At 32.1% G+C, this 19,195-nt stretch overlaps 1 pseudogene; it reads right to left on the reverse strand.

The window, feature by feature from the left end:
* Positions 1-15,363: 15,363 nt before the first annotated feature.
* LOC109797412 (serine/threonine-protein kinase-like protein At3g51990 pseudogene) lies at positions 15,364-18,607 on the reverse strand (annotated as a pseudogene).
* Between the last annotated feature and the right edge of the window lie 588 nt (positions 18,608-19,195).

Raw genomic sequence — 19,195 nt, forward strand, 5'->3', positions numbered from 1 at the left:
CTTTAACATCGGAGTCTCTTTTGTAGGTACCACCCCCACATCTCGAAGCACCAGCGTACCAGTGAAAGAGGCTCACCTATCTTGCCCAGCGGATCGTCCCTACGACCGATTTCCGGTAAGAACACTTCTAAATTTATATTTTATACATATGATAATTTAAAGATATATATATATATATATATTTAAAATATAATATTTATTTTTAAAATATATATTATTCTTTTATATAAAAAAAATATGTGTGTAAAATACTCTGTTACATATAGATTCGTCTCTAGTCACATGTGCTTACAACGTTATCGTGCACTAGTTTTATACTCTCGATATGTGTGAAAACTAAAAGAAGAAAATGGAAAAAAGAATAATGTAAAATTTTAAAGAATCCAAATTACCTACTAAAATAGGCACAGAATGAAAAAGACAATGAGATGTGTGTAAAAATAAAAAATGAGAGATGAAAGGAGGTGTTGAAAAAAAAATTAAATTGAATGATTTTGAAAGTCTAAAATTAAAAAATTAGAGAATCAAAAAATTACAAATATTTAGATTCTTTTTTTAAAGGAAAGGAGATGTAATTATAAAAAAATGATATATATATATATATATATATATATATATATATATATATATATATATATATATATATATATATATATATATATATATATATATATATATCAAGAGCCATTTTCTAACTTGGAGCCCAGAATAATATGAGAAGAAAGACGGAAAAAAAACTCGGTAAGTTCTCTTAGTAGCCCGGAATTGATGAACCTGAGCCAGATAAATGACGTAGGTCCAGTTCGAATATTGTCGAGTGAGATCATTGGTGTATCCAGATAATTTATTTGGTCCGAGATGAATTGTCTATACAATTAGATAATTATCTTAATTATTTACTTATTTAGTAAAAAAAATATTTATAAATTTAATCATAAAAGTTATTAAAAAATTATCATAAAAAACATCATAAAGCTAAATAAATTTTGCAATTTTTTTTTGTTGTTTTTCCAAAGGTTCTCTAATTTAATTTACTGGTACCCGTATCAAGAGGATTGGCTTTTTGACCTCAGTAAATTAAAAAAAAAAAAAAATACATGAAAAAAATTTAAAAAAATTTAATTATTGAAATAGGTAGTTTTGGACAAGTCAGCACACACGTGGCACTGAAAACGCCTGGGGGTGGGCGTTTTTTAGAAAAAGCCTCCCCCCTAGGCGCCTTCTATTGCTGATGTGGCACGGGCGTGTCAGATTTGAACTGAAAACGCCTCCCCCCCAGGCGCCTTCTATTTTTAGAAACAGCATCTCCCAGGCGCTTTCTATATATGAAAAATTTGAAAAGAAATAATCTGTGGGGTAGGCGTTTTCAAAGCCACCTCTCCCTGAGAAACGTACTTAATTAAATTTTCTTTAAAATAAATATTTATGTTTAATAAGACTTTTCTAAAATATATTTTTCAATGATAGTGTTTTAGAAAATTTCTTTTCAAAAATAATAATTTATCTTTTTCTTTTTTATTTCAAAATTAAATTTCAATATTTTATTAAAAAAATTGTTAACAGTTAAAAACATACCTTGTATAAAATATAATTATTTATTACAAATTAAAATATTTTATTTGTTTAAAAACATTTATTTATTATAAATTTTAATTATAATATAATTTATATAATACAAAATATTTATTTACTGATATTTTAACTTTTTTAGTAACTATGTTGTTAATACAAAATAATTGAGTCTTTTCTCTCAATAATATATTTTTTTTACACAAAACCTAAATTCTAAATTTAGAGAACTGAGTCATACACCACCCAGACTAGACTTATTAAATGTTAAAAATTATTTTGAGTCTATTATAGAAAGATGTGATTCTAGTTAATTTAAAAGTTACATACCGAGTTTGGAATTTAATGCGCATAAATTTTATTTGAATTTATTTCACTAAATGAATTAGTACTTAAAACAATGGTGAATTATTATTTTTTAATTTTTTGATTTTAAATAATATTTTCTCAAAATTAGGACATGTTTTCTTGCTTTTAAAAATAAAGATTTACTCCTTTTATTTTCTATTATAAGTAAAAAAAAATGTCTTGAATATAAGCAAATCACAACTACTTGTATCTCTTTAAAAAAATTTAAAATATCATTTTTTTGCTTTTCAATTTTCTGATACTCATATGCTCTATTGGTTTGTCTCATATTATGTCCTCACCCTTCTTATCTAAAAATTAGTTTTCAAAAATACATCCTTACATATAAAATAAAATCGGTTATTTTGTATGAAAATATTTTTAGAGATTTTATTTTAATAATATTTTTTTATAGAAATTCCTATAATTTTTTATCTAATATTTTAATCTGTGCAATATATATGCTAAATATTTGTTATATATAGTTAAAATTTTATAAGAAATTATATATAAATAAATACTATATTTGATAATATAAATTATATTTAAAATTAGTATACATAAATATTTTTAAATATATAAATTATATTTTAATTTATGATAAATCATTTTATTATAACACTATTTATTGATAATTTAATTTAAAATATTAATATTTAATTAATAAATAATTATATTTTAATTTTATTTATCATATTTATTTATAAGTTAAATTTTATTTTTTAAACAAAGTCAAAATAATTAAAAATAATAATGTGCTACAATATAAATTATTTATCTCAAATCTAAAATATACATTATACATTTAAAAATATCTATTTATATAAATTTTAAATATAAATTATATATTCAAATATAATATTTATTTATATGTATAATTTATTATAAATTTTAAATATAATAAACATTTACTCTTTACGATATGTAAACTAAAATATTAGTTATTTTATGAAATGATTTTAAAAATAAAAAAAACAACTTAATCAAACACAATGTTTCTCAGGGAGAGGTGGCTTTGAAAACGCCTACCCCACAGATCTTTTCAAATTTGCCATATATAGAAAGCGCCTGGGGGGAGGCTCTTTCTAAAAATAGAAGGTGCCTGGGGGGAGACGTTTTCAGTTCAAATCTGCCCTGCCACATCAGCAATAGAAGGCGCATAGGGGGGAGGCTTTTTCTAAAAAACACCCACCCCCAGGCGTTTTCAGTGCCACGTGTATGCTGACTTGTCCAAAACTACCTATTTCAGTAATTAGTTTTTTTTATTAATTTATTTCATGTATTTTTAATTTTTTTAATTTACTGAGGTCAAAAAGCCAAGAGGATTTACCCCGAGGTAACACCATTGGATGGTTGGTTGAGCCTTAACTTGAATCCACTGTTAAATTTTAGTTTTAAACCAAGTCTTTTATCCAATAAGTATAAGCAGAAACGGAATCAAGTACATCTGCATAGGGCCCCCTCCCCCTAAAAATATTTCAAAAATTTAAGCTTTCATATATTATTTTATATATATATATATATATATATTTTTTACCCCTAATATTTGATATTTGGCCTAAAGAGATTAAAATGCTCATTTTCACAATTACAGGGCTAATCTCACAAGTCGGTTTATATTTTTAATCACAGTTCCTACTATTTTAATTACATCAAATATGTTTTATCTTAATTAATATATTATATTTTATGTTTATGTGTTTGAAAAAAAAATTGTCAAACTATTTATTGAAAATAAATGTTTTATTCTTGGTATTTTGTTCTCCATCAAAAGTAGTTATTCTTTCATTTATGAGATATATAATATTTTATCTTTAATTAAACTAAATTTTAAGAAGGTAAACTCATTTTTAGTTCGTATATTTTTGTCAAAGGTGGTTAATGTCCATATAATTTTATATCATCCATTTTTCAAACTTAAAAAAAAAATATATGGATTTAGTTCATATTTTCTGAGAATTCATTAAATTCACATGTTTTTTTTTACGTCTTGTTTGTTACGAGAGACATAGAGGTAGAGAATAAATAAAAAAGGAGAGTGAAAAAATAGGAGGAGAAAAATAATTTTGTTAGTTTGATTGTGAAAAATTGTGTCACATGAAAAATAAAATGATGTGAATCCCACACCTTTTTTATTTTCACGCTGATATATGCTGAAATGTGAAAATTACACATGTTATTTGTATTTATTGTAGATATTTTTACTTTCAGTTTCAAAATCACCAAAAAGAAAAAAACGACAGTAATTGAAACTTTTTTTTTTTTTTTTTTTTTATATTTCTGATGGTAAAAAATTGTAACAGTCATTTTTTAAAAATTTATAAACATATATTAGTGGTTTCAAATCGAAAAAAAATATTATTTAAATAAATAAATATCTTATTCAAATACGTGAATTCAATTTCGAAATAAGAATTTTTCTTATTCAAATACAAACTTTTCTTACTCAAATAATTTTTTTTATTAGAATAAAAAAAATTATTCAATTACGAAACTTTTTATATTATATTTAAAAATGTTTATGCACTTTAAATTTATTTAATTATGTTAATTAGTTTTTAATCTAAAAAAATTACTTTAGAATTATTTATTTACTTTTAGTTTCTTATTTATTTTATTTTAAAATATTATTTTTTTAGTTGTATAAATTTTTATTAAATTAATTAAAATAAATATAATTAATAACAAATATTTTTAAAATATTTATTTTTTATTTCATTCTTTTTACTTTTTATTTATTTAATTCTCTTTTTTCTCTTTATATATACTTTATTTCTTACTTATTTTTCTTCAACCAAATAACTAAATTTTTACTCTATTTCATATCTATTTTTACTCTTTTTTTTTCTCTCCTCTATTTTTCATCTACTTTTTTCCTCTCCACCAAACACAAGCTTCAAGTTTAAGAACCAAATTTATAAATATAAAAGTACAAAAAAAACATTGACTAAGTTTGATCGAAAGTATAGTTTTTAGATTAACTTTTCTACAAGCACACTTCTAAGAAGAAAAAAAAAATAAGAAGAAAAAATTAAATATGTTTCTTAATAAACTAAAATTAGCATGTGTATAAGTTAATTCATAAAAGTTCTCTCATATAACTCCAAAAAATTATAAATAAGCTTATACATAAACTTTGTTTCATTTTTTTTTCTATAATTAATTTTAGAGAAATTTATCCAAATAAATCCTAAAATCACAACTTTTTTCTTCTTCTAAATTCTAAATACTTATTAATATCAATAAAAATTCACCATATTATTTAAAAATTATAAAAGATTAAAATCACATAAATTTTAATGTTTGAAGAACAAGTTCGTCAATATAAAAGTATATTGACATACTACATTTACCAAAAAGTATAAAGATTAAAAATATTTAATTTTAAATAAATATTAATAGAAGAAATTAGTCTTTCTTGCTTTTGTTTATTGTGTTGTGAATTGTTGTCCTCTTCAATTTTTTTTTCTGGTTTTTTCCTTGGTTGTAAGACTTGCCCTGAAACATGCAAGAACCAGCAGAAATCACGTTCCGCGAGCACATATTAATTTTTGATCGTTAGTTTTGGGACACTACATGAATTATATTCGAAAAAAACTAATTTTAATTTTAGACTTTAATATTAGACTAATATTTTAGTATGTGTGATACATAAATTGAATGTTTATTATGTATAATTGAAATTCATAATAAATTATATATAAATAAATATTATAGTTAAATATATAATATATATTTAAAATTTGTATAAGTATATTTTTAAATATATGAATTATATTTTAGATTTATGATAAATAAGTTATATTATAACAAAATATTATTTTTATTTATCAATAGTTTATTTTTAAAATATTAAAACTTAATTCATAAAGAATTATGATAAATAAAAATTGAATTAGATAATAAATTAAAAAGAATCTCTAAAAGCCCTTAAGTCGATAAAAATATGAGTATTTAATATATAGAAGTTGATTGATTTAGTTTTAGTTTTTTAAATTTGATTCATTTCGATCGAAAATGACGTAGTTAAGATATTTGAACAATGTATAGTTTTTTGTTTAATGAAACAATAAATAAAAAAAGAGAGAATATGTTGTGAGTTTTATATAATAAAATGGAAGTTACTTTAAAAAATAATATAAATAATTATAACTTATTGCTTATAAAATATGAATTATGAATTATATGTATAATTATAACTATTTAATATATGATTTATTTTGTTTCTTATAAAAAAAATTTCAAAAAAAAGTTATCACGAGTCAATCCACATTTTTCTATAATGCATGAACTATTGATTTTTAGGAGATATTGTAACGACTCGTCATAGTCCTTATACTTAATAGTTTAACAATTCATAGCGGAATGATAAACAATTATCTAGAGTTAACATACAAATAATTTCTGAAAATACATGCAACAATATAAATATATGCATAAGGAGGCAACCACAAATAGTAAATTGTTCTTCAATGGAATTATAACCTATCTTGAAGACATATATGTATATACATTAATCCAAAAGCTGAAATGTACACCTAGATTGTCAATCAAACAACGACTAAACCAACTAATTATATCAGAGTAACCTAGTAAAGTAGCAACATGCCTGCCTTCGGCATGGCATCCAAAACATCACCTCTAGGGATGGCAACGGGGCGGGGTGGGTACGGGTTTTATGATACCCGTCCCTGTCCCCGCGAGTCAAATCCATCCCCGTCCCCGTCCCCGTACCTGCCGGGTATGTGGTTTTCATCCCCATCCCCGTCCCCGTCGGGTATCGGGTATACCCGTACCCGTACCCGTACCCGTCAATTTTTTTATTTTTTATTTTTTGTAAAAAAAAATAATATTTTTAAATTATTTTTTTTATTATATTATAATTATAATTAAGTTATTTTTCTATCTCATATCATAATAAATAATCACACATAAAAAATATTAAATTTTTTTTTAATATAATTAAATTAAAAGTGAGTATTAAATTAAAAATGGAAACGGGGACGGGGACGGGTACAGGTACGGGGCGGGTAAGTACATACCCGTACTCGTACCCGTACCCGATTTAATATATCGGGTTTTACCCGTACCCGTACCCAGTCAAACCGGGTATTCTCCGTCAAAGTCGGGACGTGTTCGGGTATTACCCGCGGGTACGGGTATATTTGCCATCCCTAATCACCTCTGGCTTAACCATACCCTACTCCCATATAAATATGATAATTAGAGTTCAGCCATAATGAAACATGCAAATGTAAGCTAATATTCAAAGGGATAAACATATACCAAGTATAGAGGTAGAGACAATTATACTCTCAACACCAATATGTAGCCCACACAATACAACACCTCATGACTTACAACATAGCAACATAACGATAGTACCTCAACATGACATTCAACAATCAAAAAGGTAAACAACTTAATTATTTCACAAAAATTTTAACTTACACCACAACCATGTCATTCAACAACAAAATCACATAGCATATGAACAATACCACAACCAACACATCATATGCATAACACTTCAACTACATACATCGTTATGCATTCAGCTACGAAGATCTTTTACAATAAAAATGAGCATTTTAAGTGGTTTGACCTTAGTAAACTAACACAATCTTTTTACACTTGTTAGATTAACAACCAAATTTGATAAAATTGATGACAACATGGTTTCTCGAATTTCGCCACCTAAACTAGGAAGACTAGTACTCTTGTTAGAGTAGAATAACTTGGGTGTAAGTCTACCATAACATTAACTTGCATAACTAAGTCTCCTATGAGATTAGTTCGCTGACTATCCTCTAAATACTACATCTCTTCCAGTATTTAGTTAGGGGTTTTGGCCCTTAACCTTGTACCTTACTCAATTCAGCCTCTTATACATGTATGCCTTGATCTTGTCCACATACGAATCAACATTGGCCGCTTGTGATTAGTATAACTTGACTAGACCCCGATACTATGGTTACTTATAGTCGGTATGCCTCAACTTTACCCACATACTACATCAATTAAAATCGTAAATGAGACTCAATTATCTACTTTAAGAGTTGACTATTCAAGGAGGATTTTCAATAACTAGGCTCGTATAGCATCACAACAATATCCTCACAATACAATAATAGAATCATCAATACATATTATCCTAGATCAATGCATAGAGAACAAACAACATATATCAACATACAACATGCAATAGATTCAACTAACCTCTACATGTTCACCATTTTATCAAGAAAATAACACATTTTCATAAGGTAATCCATGCCTGACGCCATTCTCCCCATACTTGGCGTTATTGAGAAAGAGAACTTTTGGGCTCACTCACACCTCACACAACTCAATCCACCTCTGACGTGAGTGAAGTAGAGAGCCTCTATGACAAGCACACCTAACATGGCTAAATCTATGCCCAACCCCATTTTAGATAGAGAACCTTTGCTGACTCACACCGAACGTCACTAAACTAGCATCAGGCATCATCTAGGTAAAAAACTTTTATCTTGATCATACCTGGTGCCATCCCACTAGGGCCCAACATCACCAAGTTAGACAGTTTTCTCTCTCATCCACATCCTATACCATTCAATTTACGCTCGACATAACCAAGTCACAAACTTTTCTCTCTCATCCACACATAACATCACTAATCTCATGCCCAACATAATTAGAGTAGCGAGTCCCTGATTTGAGTCATGTATGACGCGATGATGATTTTTGCACATAACAGAATCACAAAATTGTTCAATTCACCTAAAACTTAGAAGATTCCAAACATGCAACATGTAACAACATATGTAGGCACATCAAGCAACTCAAGTCCAACTAGAATTGCAATATGCAACATCATATTCTCAAAATCACCAAAGTTTTTTTCTCTTGGAAAATTGAGAACACCAAATCTCAACATTCAACCCCAAGATAATACAATTCAATAACCCAATTTTCATCATACAACAACCATTTCATGCACAATGACTCAACAATCAACAACAAATTAGGGCATAACTTCCCTTACTTTGTAATAGAAGAGAAATGAGGAAAAAAAGGAAAAAGAAGATAACTCTAAGTTAACACCAAAACTCCACACCAACTCAAATTCTCAATCTTCAAAGCTTAGAATCACCCATCAACAACAATTCTTAGGCAAAGAATCTTGCAAGCACTGGGAGGTCAATAAAGGAAAGGATTTCTCATGAGTTTCAAAATACTTCTACCTAGTATATCTCTCTAAATTTTCTTAACAATAAATTTATGAAACTTAAATCTTAAAGAGATTTTTTATATTTTTTCTTCAGGATCAAAATGGGCTTTTACTTAAAAAAATTCTTAAACACCTGAAATTCACATTTTTTATAAAAAATTTCTCATGATTTCTCAATAGCAAATTACTACAACACAATTATTGATAAAAAAAATCAATCGATAGTTGAAAAAAAAATGTGTGATACAAGCATTGTTGTAGATTCAACGTTTGAACAATGAAAAGAAATTCAAACAAAAAAAATCTTGACGATGGCTGCCACAAGCAGACACGTCTGTTGTCTATTTTAGTAATACTATATTAAATTTATAGTTAGGTTGTCCGTGATGACTATATTCGATGTTAAATATATTCATGATTTTTTATTTGATAGGAAAACATTTTTTTTGTTGTTGAATTTGATAAAAAAACATCTGAAACAGTAAATTTTAAAATATTTAAAGGATATCGATCCGCAGAAACTCAAAAACCTTATTTTATAATTTTTTTTTATTAATTTGTAGTATATAGTATATAATATATATATATATATATATATATATATATATATATATATATATATTCCATCTTTATTGCCTTGTACTGTAGACGTCAAAAAAAAAATGTATCGGCATATAGCTACAAATAAAATTTATTATGGGTAGAAAATGAATATTATAAATTGTACTCACAGCATGCAATCAACAAGCACACCTTTGCTCTCTAACATCTGCCTGGTGCCTCTCCACCAGTACTCAGCCTCGTCCACCAGCATGTAAACTGCATAAGCCAACTTCCTCTCCTCAGAAGATCCCAAAACACTGAAAATCTTCTCCATCTCACTCAACCACTGATCTGCCACATTAGGATCTGAATCCCCCTTGAACTAAGGAGGCTTACATCCCCTGAATTCTGCTAAATCTCTTTCATCCTGAGAGACCACCGGTCTAGCTGCCTCAGTCGTAGCTCTACCTGCCTCCATCTGAGCAAAGTGAGCACTCTGCTGCTGCATCGCCATGGCCATCATCTCCATGGCCCTAGCAATCTGGTCATACTGAGGCCTCACCATACTACAAGAATTCAAACATCTTTCTTTAGTAACGTAATTCCAAAACAAATCACTAAAACCTAACACATATCAGAGATATGACACAACAGAAACTTAGAAGGATCACTCCCCACAGAGTATCCTAAAAGACTCGACCGACTCTGATACCATATAAGTTTAACAACCCGCCATGGTCTCTACACTTAGTGGAATCGCACTACAACTAGTTAACTAAGAGAATATAAAATTGGATAACACATATCATACAGGCATAAATATAAGGATCAAAATAATTAAGTTTTTGTATACAAAATAAAACACCATATATGAACAGTCATCCCAAAATATTCCCTAGTGTCGGTCAAACACAGACAAAAACCGTTACCCAAAATGGTAACTCTAACACGAGGCTCAAACTCCCCGTCTCGGAGCGATCACCTCTACTCCAAGCTATCCCTGACCTGCTCTCATACCAAGTATGATCATTGCAATCCCACCACATGGAAACAGAAGGGTAAGCTAGAGTTCAAAAATCAATCATACAAGTACAGAATAAAATCTATACTACACATGCATCCCAATCAATCATCCATTCATCAACCATGAAGTCAAACACCATACACTTCATCATCATGACAATCATGCAATACATGCAACTCATGACAGATATCAATGCATATCAATCATCTAATGCGTCGTCACGCATATACCTAGGAGATCTCCCTAACAATAGAGCTGTATAAGTGACATTCCATCCTACCGAAACCACCCCAACCGTTTTTACGTCCAATGCGCCTGCTCGGTCACAGCTAAACAGGATATAATCCTCACTCGGGTTTACTCGGATGATGTCACTTACACAATTGGAAGTCCAGATCCACCGTCAGGTATAACACGGTTGGGTACGGGCTTACCACGACCTTGGCATGCATAACCAAGTCAATTGTGCAGTTCGCCCATCGATTATCTGCAAGGATCCACGCACCTTCCCGAGTACTTGGTTAAGGGAATAACCCTCGACCTCATACCCCGCTCCAACACTAGCTAAGGACTTAGAGGAGACTCACCCAACCCAGTGGCCTACCTGAGCACCATTCTCAAGAGACTCTATGTGAGCTCTTCTAGTTCGAAAATATTTTTTCTCTCCTTAAGTCCTAGGCTAAACTCATGTCATAAGGCATCACATGCAATCATGCATCATACATCATACATGGTCTGCCCACCATCATGATCAACAATCATACACATGTCATAAGACATCACATGCAATAATGCATCATACATCATACATGGTCTACCACCATTATGATCAATAAATATACCCATATGAACATATACACATGTCATATCATATTCAACCATTCATACGTATCATCACAAAGCATACATATGAATCATACCTCACCATACATCATATATCATACATACATGATCTAAAATTTCGACTTTAAACATGCATAAGCATCAAATTAAATCAATTATTTATGAACATATTCACGCTCGGCACAGTCAGCTTGCGCCTGGCCTAACACCAACCGAGAGCTCTAAGCTCTTCCACGCTCGGCGCGCTCAACCTGCGCCCGGCCTAAATCCTAATCAGAGAGTTCAAAAACTCTCATCCAAACCAACAAATCCAGCCACATGCAAACACAAAAACACAATGCATAGGCTCCATACAACTTAAATAAACTTAGATCTCACATGCATCCAACTTATGCATCAAAATCATCAAAATCCTTCTTTTTCTCAAAACCCCAAAAAAAATGAGATTTTCTTCAATCCATCTATAGATTCTCTACATTCATGCATCAATTGAGTTTCTAAACTCACATGCAACCTAAACAACAAACATTCTAGCTTCCCTCACCTGAAGATTGGCTCAAAATAGCCAACAACTGAGACGAAATAGAATTCCCTTCCAAAGCTCAACCCGGAACTTCAATCCTCCCAAAGCAAGCTTTCTAATATGAATTTCAAGAAAAGACAGAAGGCATTAGTGATCTAGAGGAGAAAAGGAATCATACAGAGAAATTTGGGAGAGAAAGGAGTTCACAGACCCAGAGACCTTCTCTCTAAAACTTCTCTCTAAAACTTCTCTCTAAAAACTCACATTCTCCTCACTGCCCACAACCCCTATTTATAGACATTCTGGAGTGGCCAGAACGGCCTGTACCGAATCCAGAACGGCCCGTTCTGCACCCCTTCTTCATGTGCAAAAATCACATGCAGAACGGCCCGTTCTAAAATCAGAACGGCCCGTTCTGGAACTCATCCAGAACGACCCGTTCTCCATCCAGAACGACCCGTACTCCCCCCAGAATGGCCCGTTCTCAACTACGATTTACAGGTCAATTTAATAGCTTGGAACGGCCCGTTCCAGATTGGGAACGGCCCGTTCTGGGCTACTAAATCACCTATATTCGGCTTTCTAAAACAACTTGCTACGTTACACATAACATAACTAATCTCATGCCCAACATAATTAGAGAAGAGATTCCCTGATTTGAGTCATGTTTGATGCGATGATGATTTTTGCACATAACAGAATCACAAAATTGTTGAATTCACCTAAAACTTAGAAGATTCCAAGCATGCAACATGTAACAAAATATATAGGCACTTCGAGCAACTCAAATCCAACTAGAATTGCAATATGCAACATCATATTCTCAAAATCACCAAAGTTTTTCTCTTGGAAAATTGAGAACACCAAAGCTCAACATTCAATCCCAAAATCATACAATTCAATAACCCAATTTTCATCATACAACAACCATTTCATGCACAATAACTCAACAATCAACAACAAATTAGGGAATAACTTCCCTTACCTTGTAATTGAAGAGAAATGAGGAAAAAAAGGAAAAAGAAGATAACTCTAAGTTAACACCAAAACTCCACACCAACTCAAATTCTCAATCTTCAAAGCTTAGAATCACCCATCAACAACAATTCTTAGGCAAAGGATCTTACAAGCACTGGGAGGTCAATAAAGGAAAGGATTTCTCATGAGCTCCAAAATACTTCTACCTAGTATATTTCTCTAAATTTTCTTAAGAATAAATTTATGAAACTTAAAGAGATCTTTTTATATTTTTTCTTCGGGATCAAACTGGGCTTTTACTTAAAAAAAATTCTTAAACACCTAAAATTCACAATTTTTTTTAAAAATTTCTCATAATAGAAAATTACTACAACACAATTATTGATAAAAATCAATCTATAGTTGAAAAAAAAAGTGTGATACAAGCATTGTTGTAGATTCAACGTTTGAACAATGAAAAGAAATTCAAACAAAAAAAATCTTCATGATGGCTGCCACAGCCAGCAGACACGTCTGTTGTCTATTTTAGTAATACTATATTAAATTTATAGTTGGGTTGTCTGTGATGACTATATTCGATGTTAAAGATATTCATGATTTTTTATTTGATAGAAAAACATTTTTTTGTTGTTGAATTTGATAAAAAAACATCTGAAACAGTAAATTTTAAAATATTTAAAGGATATCGATCCGTAGAAACTCAAAAACCTTATTTTATAAATTTTTTTAATTAATTTGTAGTATATAGTATATAATATATAATATATATATATATATATATATATATATTTCATCTTTATTGCCTTGTACTGTAGACGTCAAAAAGAAAATGTATCGGCGTATACCCGCAAATAAAATGTATTATGGTAGAAAATGAATATTATAAATTATACTCACAGCATGCAAGTAATTTTTGTACTTATATGGGTAGTTTATAAATATCCTCCATCTTTAACCTACCGAGACGCTGTTTAAAAGACAAAATCGTGATGGTTCAATGAGTGTCAAAGCGAACAATACCTCGGATGTAGTGATCCTAACAATGACAATGGACTTACGGTAGGAACATTTGGCGCTAGAAGGAGAGCCTAGGCCACTCTTGCTCCTTAGCATCGACTGTGGGGCCTGTTCCGGTATGTCTAAAAGTCTCACATCGCTTAGGAATCGAGACTAAGGGTAGTTTATAAACACCCCCCATCCTTAACCCACCAAGGCGCCTTTTAAAGGACAAAACCGTGACAACCCAACGAGTGCCAAAGCAGATAATACGTCGAATGCGGTGACCCTAACAATGACAGCGAACTTACGGTAGGAACACATGATAATGAGATGAGTATGGTATCATAGTATTCATACATGTGGGTATCTATTAATATTCAATTACATAATTATATATTAAATTTGTTTAAATTTATGAAAATAAAATACTTTAATGATGAAATTTAGTTTTTAAATTGAAGAATCTTATTTAATAAAACTATGCATAATATTTGAATAATTTAAGTTTTGATTTTAAACTATTAATTTTAAATAATTTATTATAGTAAATAGAAATTATTGTTAAAATAATTTTTAAAATTTATTTATTTAAAATAAATATCACAAATATCCATAGATATTTAAAAAAAATATGTAGGTACGTATATCCACCTAGATATGAAAATAGATACAAGACAAATATTTATTTAGTGGAGTGAATAACGAGAGGATACTACTCGTATCTATCTCGCCTTGTTGAGATCCTTATTCATTTGACCGGATAGAGATAATATTTGATTTATTAATCAATTTTAGTGATGAAAATGAGTCATCTTTATCAAAATTGATTTTGTGCTACATCAGTCTTACGATATCTCAATCTACACTTTCTTTAAAATTTATATAAAAAAATATTTTAAACATATAAGTTATATTTTAATTTTATGATAACTAATTTACATTATAACATAAAATTATATTTATTTATTAATAATTTATATTGAAATTTAATTCATAAATGACAACAAAATTTAAATAAAAAGTTAAAAGAATTTTTAAAAATGTTTTTGTTTAATAAAACTTGTAAAAAAACTTTATCAATGTTTAAGATATAAGGATATATAAAAAAGAGTGTAATTATTAAAAAGATATATTAAAAAAAGTGTATTAGTCTTGTTTAATATATTTGACTCCGGTGCACACGAACACCCAGGAGTTTCATGATGAATGATCCGCCCATGGTCCATGGATCTATATCAGATAGATATCTATCATTCATTCATTCACAACCAAAAAGAATGTAGACTGATGCAAAGGAGAAAAAAGGAAGGAAAACAAAGAGAATTGCCACTTTACAAGTTATCATATTAAAATCTGACCGAAAAAGAAAAGAAAAAGTATGAAAGCAATAGCATTCAGCAGCATTGCCCAAAAAAGAAAAAGGAAAAAAGAAAAGCTCTTAAGTATTAATGGCACAAAATTACAGTACAAATCTGGTTGAATCATCTCTCTCTGTGTCTCAGCTTGGAATTGACTGAGCAATAAGTAGCATCCAATGCGAAACACTGCTCCTTCATTCCCAATCATTTCAGAGCTGAAACATCAAACATGTCATTCCTCCAATGATTCCTTCATTTCCACTAACGGTTTCTTTTCCAACTTATCCGTAACAACCAACTTCGCCATTGCCGAACAAGTTGCATCATTGCTATTCTCACCATACAAAAAACCTTGCAAAACCCCCATAGACTTTGACTTCTTCAGCCTCGTCACTTTCCTTCTCCCTAACCCATGCCCATGCCCATGCCCATGCCCATGCTCGCTTTGCTGGGCCTGCTGCATTTTCACCCAACCAGACCCAGACCCAGACCCAATGGATTTTGACCTCATCCCTTTATCATTATTGGAGACCACACTCCCATACCCTACACCCGACACACTCGATACTTTCCCCTTCCTCCTGTTCCCACTTTTCACCACCTCCTCACTCCCATCATTCTCCGACTCACACTCCTCCCACGCCGCCACCGCCACCGCGCTCTCCACCACGCGCCGCCGCAGACTCGACCACACCGCCGGCGTCGCGCGGATCCCCTTCCGCGCGAGGTCAAGACACTCCACAACCTCCGCCATGGAGGGGCGCTTGGCGGCAGTCGACCTGACGCACCTGGCGGCGAGCAGCGCGAGGCGGCTTACGAGCTCCGGCGGCGGTCCGATCCGGGGGTCGAAGATTGGGGCGAAGTCGCGGAGCTTGATGGAGGGAATGGCCCAGTGGAGGAGGGAGGGGGGAGTGAAGTTAACGTCGATGGCGTTCCTTCCGGTGAGAATCTCGAGGAGCAAGATCCCGAAGCTGAAGACGTCGCTCTTGGAGGTGAGATCCTCGGGCGCAAGATAGCAGGGGTCGAGGTAGCCTAACGTCCCGGCGGGCGGCGTGCGGTTGACGCGAGCGTCCTGGACGTGTCCCCTGAGCGCGAGGCCGAAGTCGCCGAGTCTGGCGTTCCCGTTCCGGTCGATTAAGACGTTGGAAGACTTAACGTCGCGGTGGATAACGGGAGGGTTGGAGGAGTGCAAGTGGCGAAGGGCTTTGGCCACCTGGAGTGCGTAGCGGAGCCTGCGCTTCCAAGAGGGGGGTTTGTTGAGTTTGTGGAGGAGGTCGTGGAGGGAGCCGTTGGGCATGTATTGGACCACGATTACTTTGTTACCGTTGGGGTCCCTGCTGAACCCTATCAGGTTCACCACCCGCTCGCTCGCCACCTCGGAGAGGATCTCCATCTCGTTTTCGGCGGGGCTGCTGCAGTTCTGTTTGCTTATTTTCACGGCCGCCAGGAGCTTCCCGCCGTCCAGGGTGGCCTTGTACACTCGGCCGTGGCTGCCGCGGCCGAGGAAGGTGTCCGGGGAGAAGCCGTTGGCCGCGGCGACGAGGTCGGAGTAGGCGAACTGGCGGATGGGGATGGGTCTTCTGAAATGGGGATGGCAGGTGGCGATTGCGGAGTGGGCATTGCAAGAGAGGTAGCCCATGATGGGAAGTGGAAGTGAGAGGAAGGATGAATCACTGAGACATGGGAAGTGGAACCCATATCTGGAAAGAAGGAGTCTTTCAACTTTAAAGTGGAAACTCTCATTCTTTCCTTTGGACTTTCAAGGCAATGCATTCCACGCACATTTCTTTTTCTTTTTCTTTTTTCCTTTATTTATTCTACTAATAATTAAGTGTTTCCTGCATGCAAAAAGCAAAACCCTCCACCCCAGCACCTCCAAATCATTATAATTCTTGTCACGACGATTCGCTGGGTAAGATTAGCGAGTCTTTTTTACATTATTAATGATGTCATATGGATTTCAATGAAAAATGAAGCTTCATCAGTTTCACGATAGCTCGAGTCTAATATTGAATTTTAGATCATTGGATACTTTGATTAAATTTATATAAAGTGCAAAATAGGTGTTGCCTTTAACATTGTAGGACACCTACCCTCTCTTGACTATTTGCACCGAAATCCTAATTTTCATGTTACAAGAGTATGCTTAAAAAAAGAAAAATAGGATTGGGTGTGAGGGGACATCTGAATCCGTTGCTATCAACACGGACAAAATAATAGAATATATATACATCTTAATAGGACAAAGTCCGATAATTGATTAATTATGGCTAAGCACCGAAGAGGACAAACCCATGGGGGACGCATTTTCTTTTCTTAATTTTTAGATCGTTGAAAAAAGTTAACTTGTTCTGTTGTGCAAGATATAGTTTCGCAACTTTTCTTATTAATTCTTCTAATAAATACTTTGTAAAATAAGTATCGGATCTCCATATTTTAAGCCTAATACTTGAATGTCTACAATTAATTATCACGAGACCCCATTCATTGACTCCAAATATATAACGCCAATTTTATTTTTATTTATTTTTATAAAATGCTTTATGCATTTTTTCTCTTTGCTTTACATTACTTATTTTATTTATACATCTTTCTCTTACTCATAAATCAATTAACCATGCACCCCACCTTGTTTTTTGTTATGGTATTTGGATAGAACTAGAAGTAGGTGTGGTTATGGAGAAAACTCTAGATAAACTGGAAACAGATGCAACAAAGTACGTTTCTACATCGATCGAAACAGAGGTACTATATTTATGTGTTTCTTTTATGAATGCGTAATTAAAATATAGTTGGATACGCCATGGGCAGGGTCCAATAATTCTTTTTATAGAAATGCAAGAAAGTGAGTGTGGACAGATTACACACAGTGACGTGCTTGGGCAGCATGTGTTTGGCTTTAACAACACTCTGAAACGTGGGACGAGAATCTGTTGGTTGCTTTTTTTTTTGTAAGTGAGAGATCGATGTGGATGGAGCATTCTACAACTTTTGACAATCAAGTGTCTCTTTGTAAGAAAATCACCTTGCTCCTTGGACTTCTCAATTCAAATGCTTAATGATTCTCTTTGCCTTCTCTAGTTTTCTTACACATGGGATGGGGTGACAGTTGAAATTGATACTCTAACTTTTAAATTTAATTCTGGAACCGTCTTTATCAAGCTATTATGTTTATGGTACCCTTTCGTTCAATTATTATACGTGTCTTTTAAGTTATTTTATCTATATTAATAATAATAAGAATTAATAAATAAATGAAAGGTAATAATAATTTCATGAAGTATCCATGCAAAACTATGTGGTATTCGAGATGGATTGCAATTAGAATGTGAGCATGGACTTGCTAAAATTATTCTGGAAAGTGATTCTGAAGTTGCTATTGAGATGATTAATGTTGGTTGTGTTCTCACCCACTCATATTATTATGTGGTTCAAGAGATTAAGTTGTCAGTTAATATAAGGAGGCAAACCAGCCAGCAAATGTGTTGGCAAATTATGGTTTAGACATGGATGTTGGGCTCAAGTTCTTTAATTTTGTTCCAGATTTTGTTAACTTTGTATTTATCAACAGATTCTGCCGGAGCTTATTTTTATAGAGGTTTCTAGTTGTAGGGAGCTTTAGCTCCATTTATGTAAAAAAAAAAAAAAAAAAAGACTTTAATTAACCTAACTTGAGATTTAAATAGTGAAGATACCTTTCAAACTCTACCTGATGTGATATATTTTAACATTACCAAAGTAAGGACTAAATAATTAATAAGAAGGTTTGTCTAATTAATTGAGTCAAGAAAATTTCA

The sequence above is a fragment of the Cajanus cajan genome, chromosome 6 (genome assembly GCF_000230855.2).
Source record: "Cajanus cajan strain Asha chromosome 6, NIPB_CcT2T_4, whole genome shotgun sequence".
NCBI classification, from domain to species: Eukaryota; Viridiplantae; Streptophyta; class Magnoliopsida; order Fabales; family Fabaceae; genus Cajanus; species Cajanus cajan.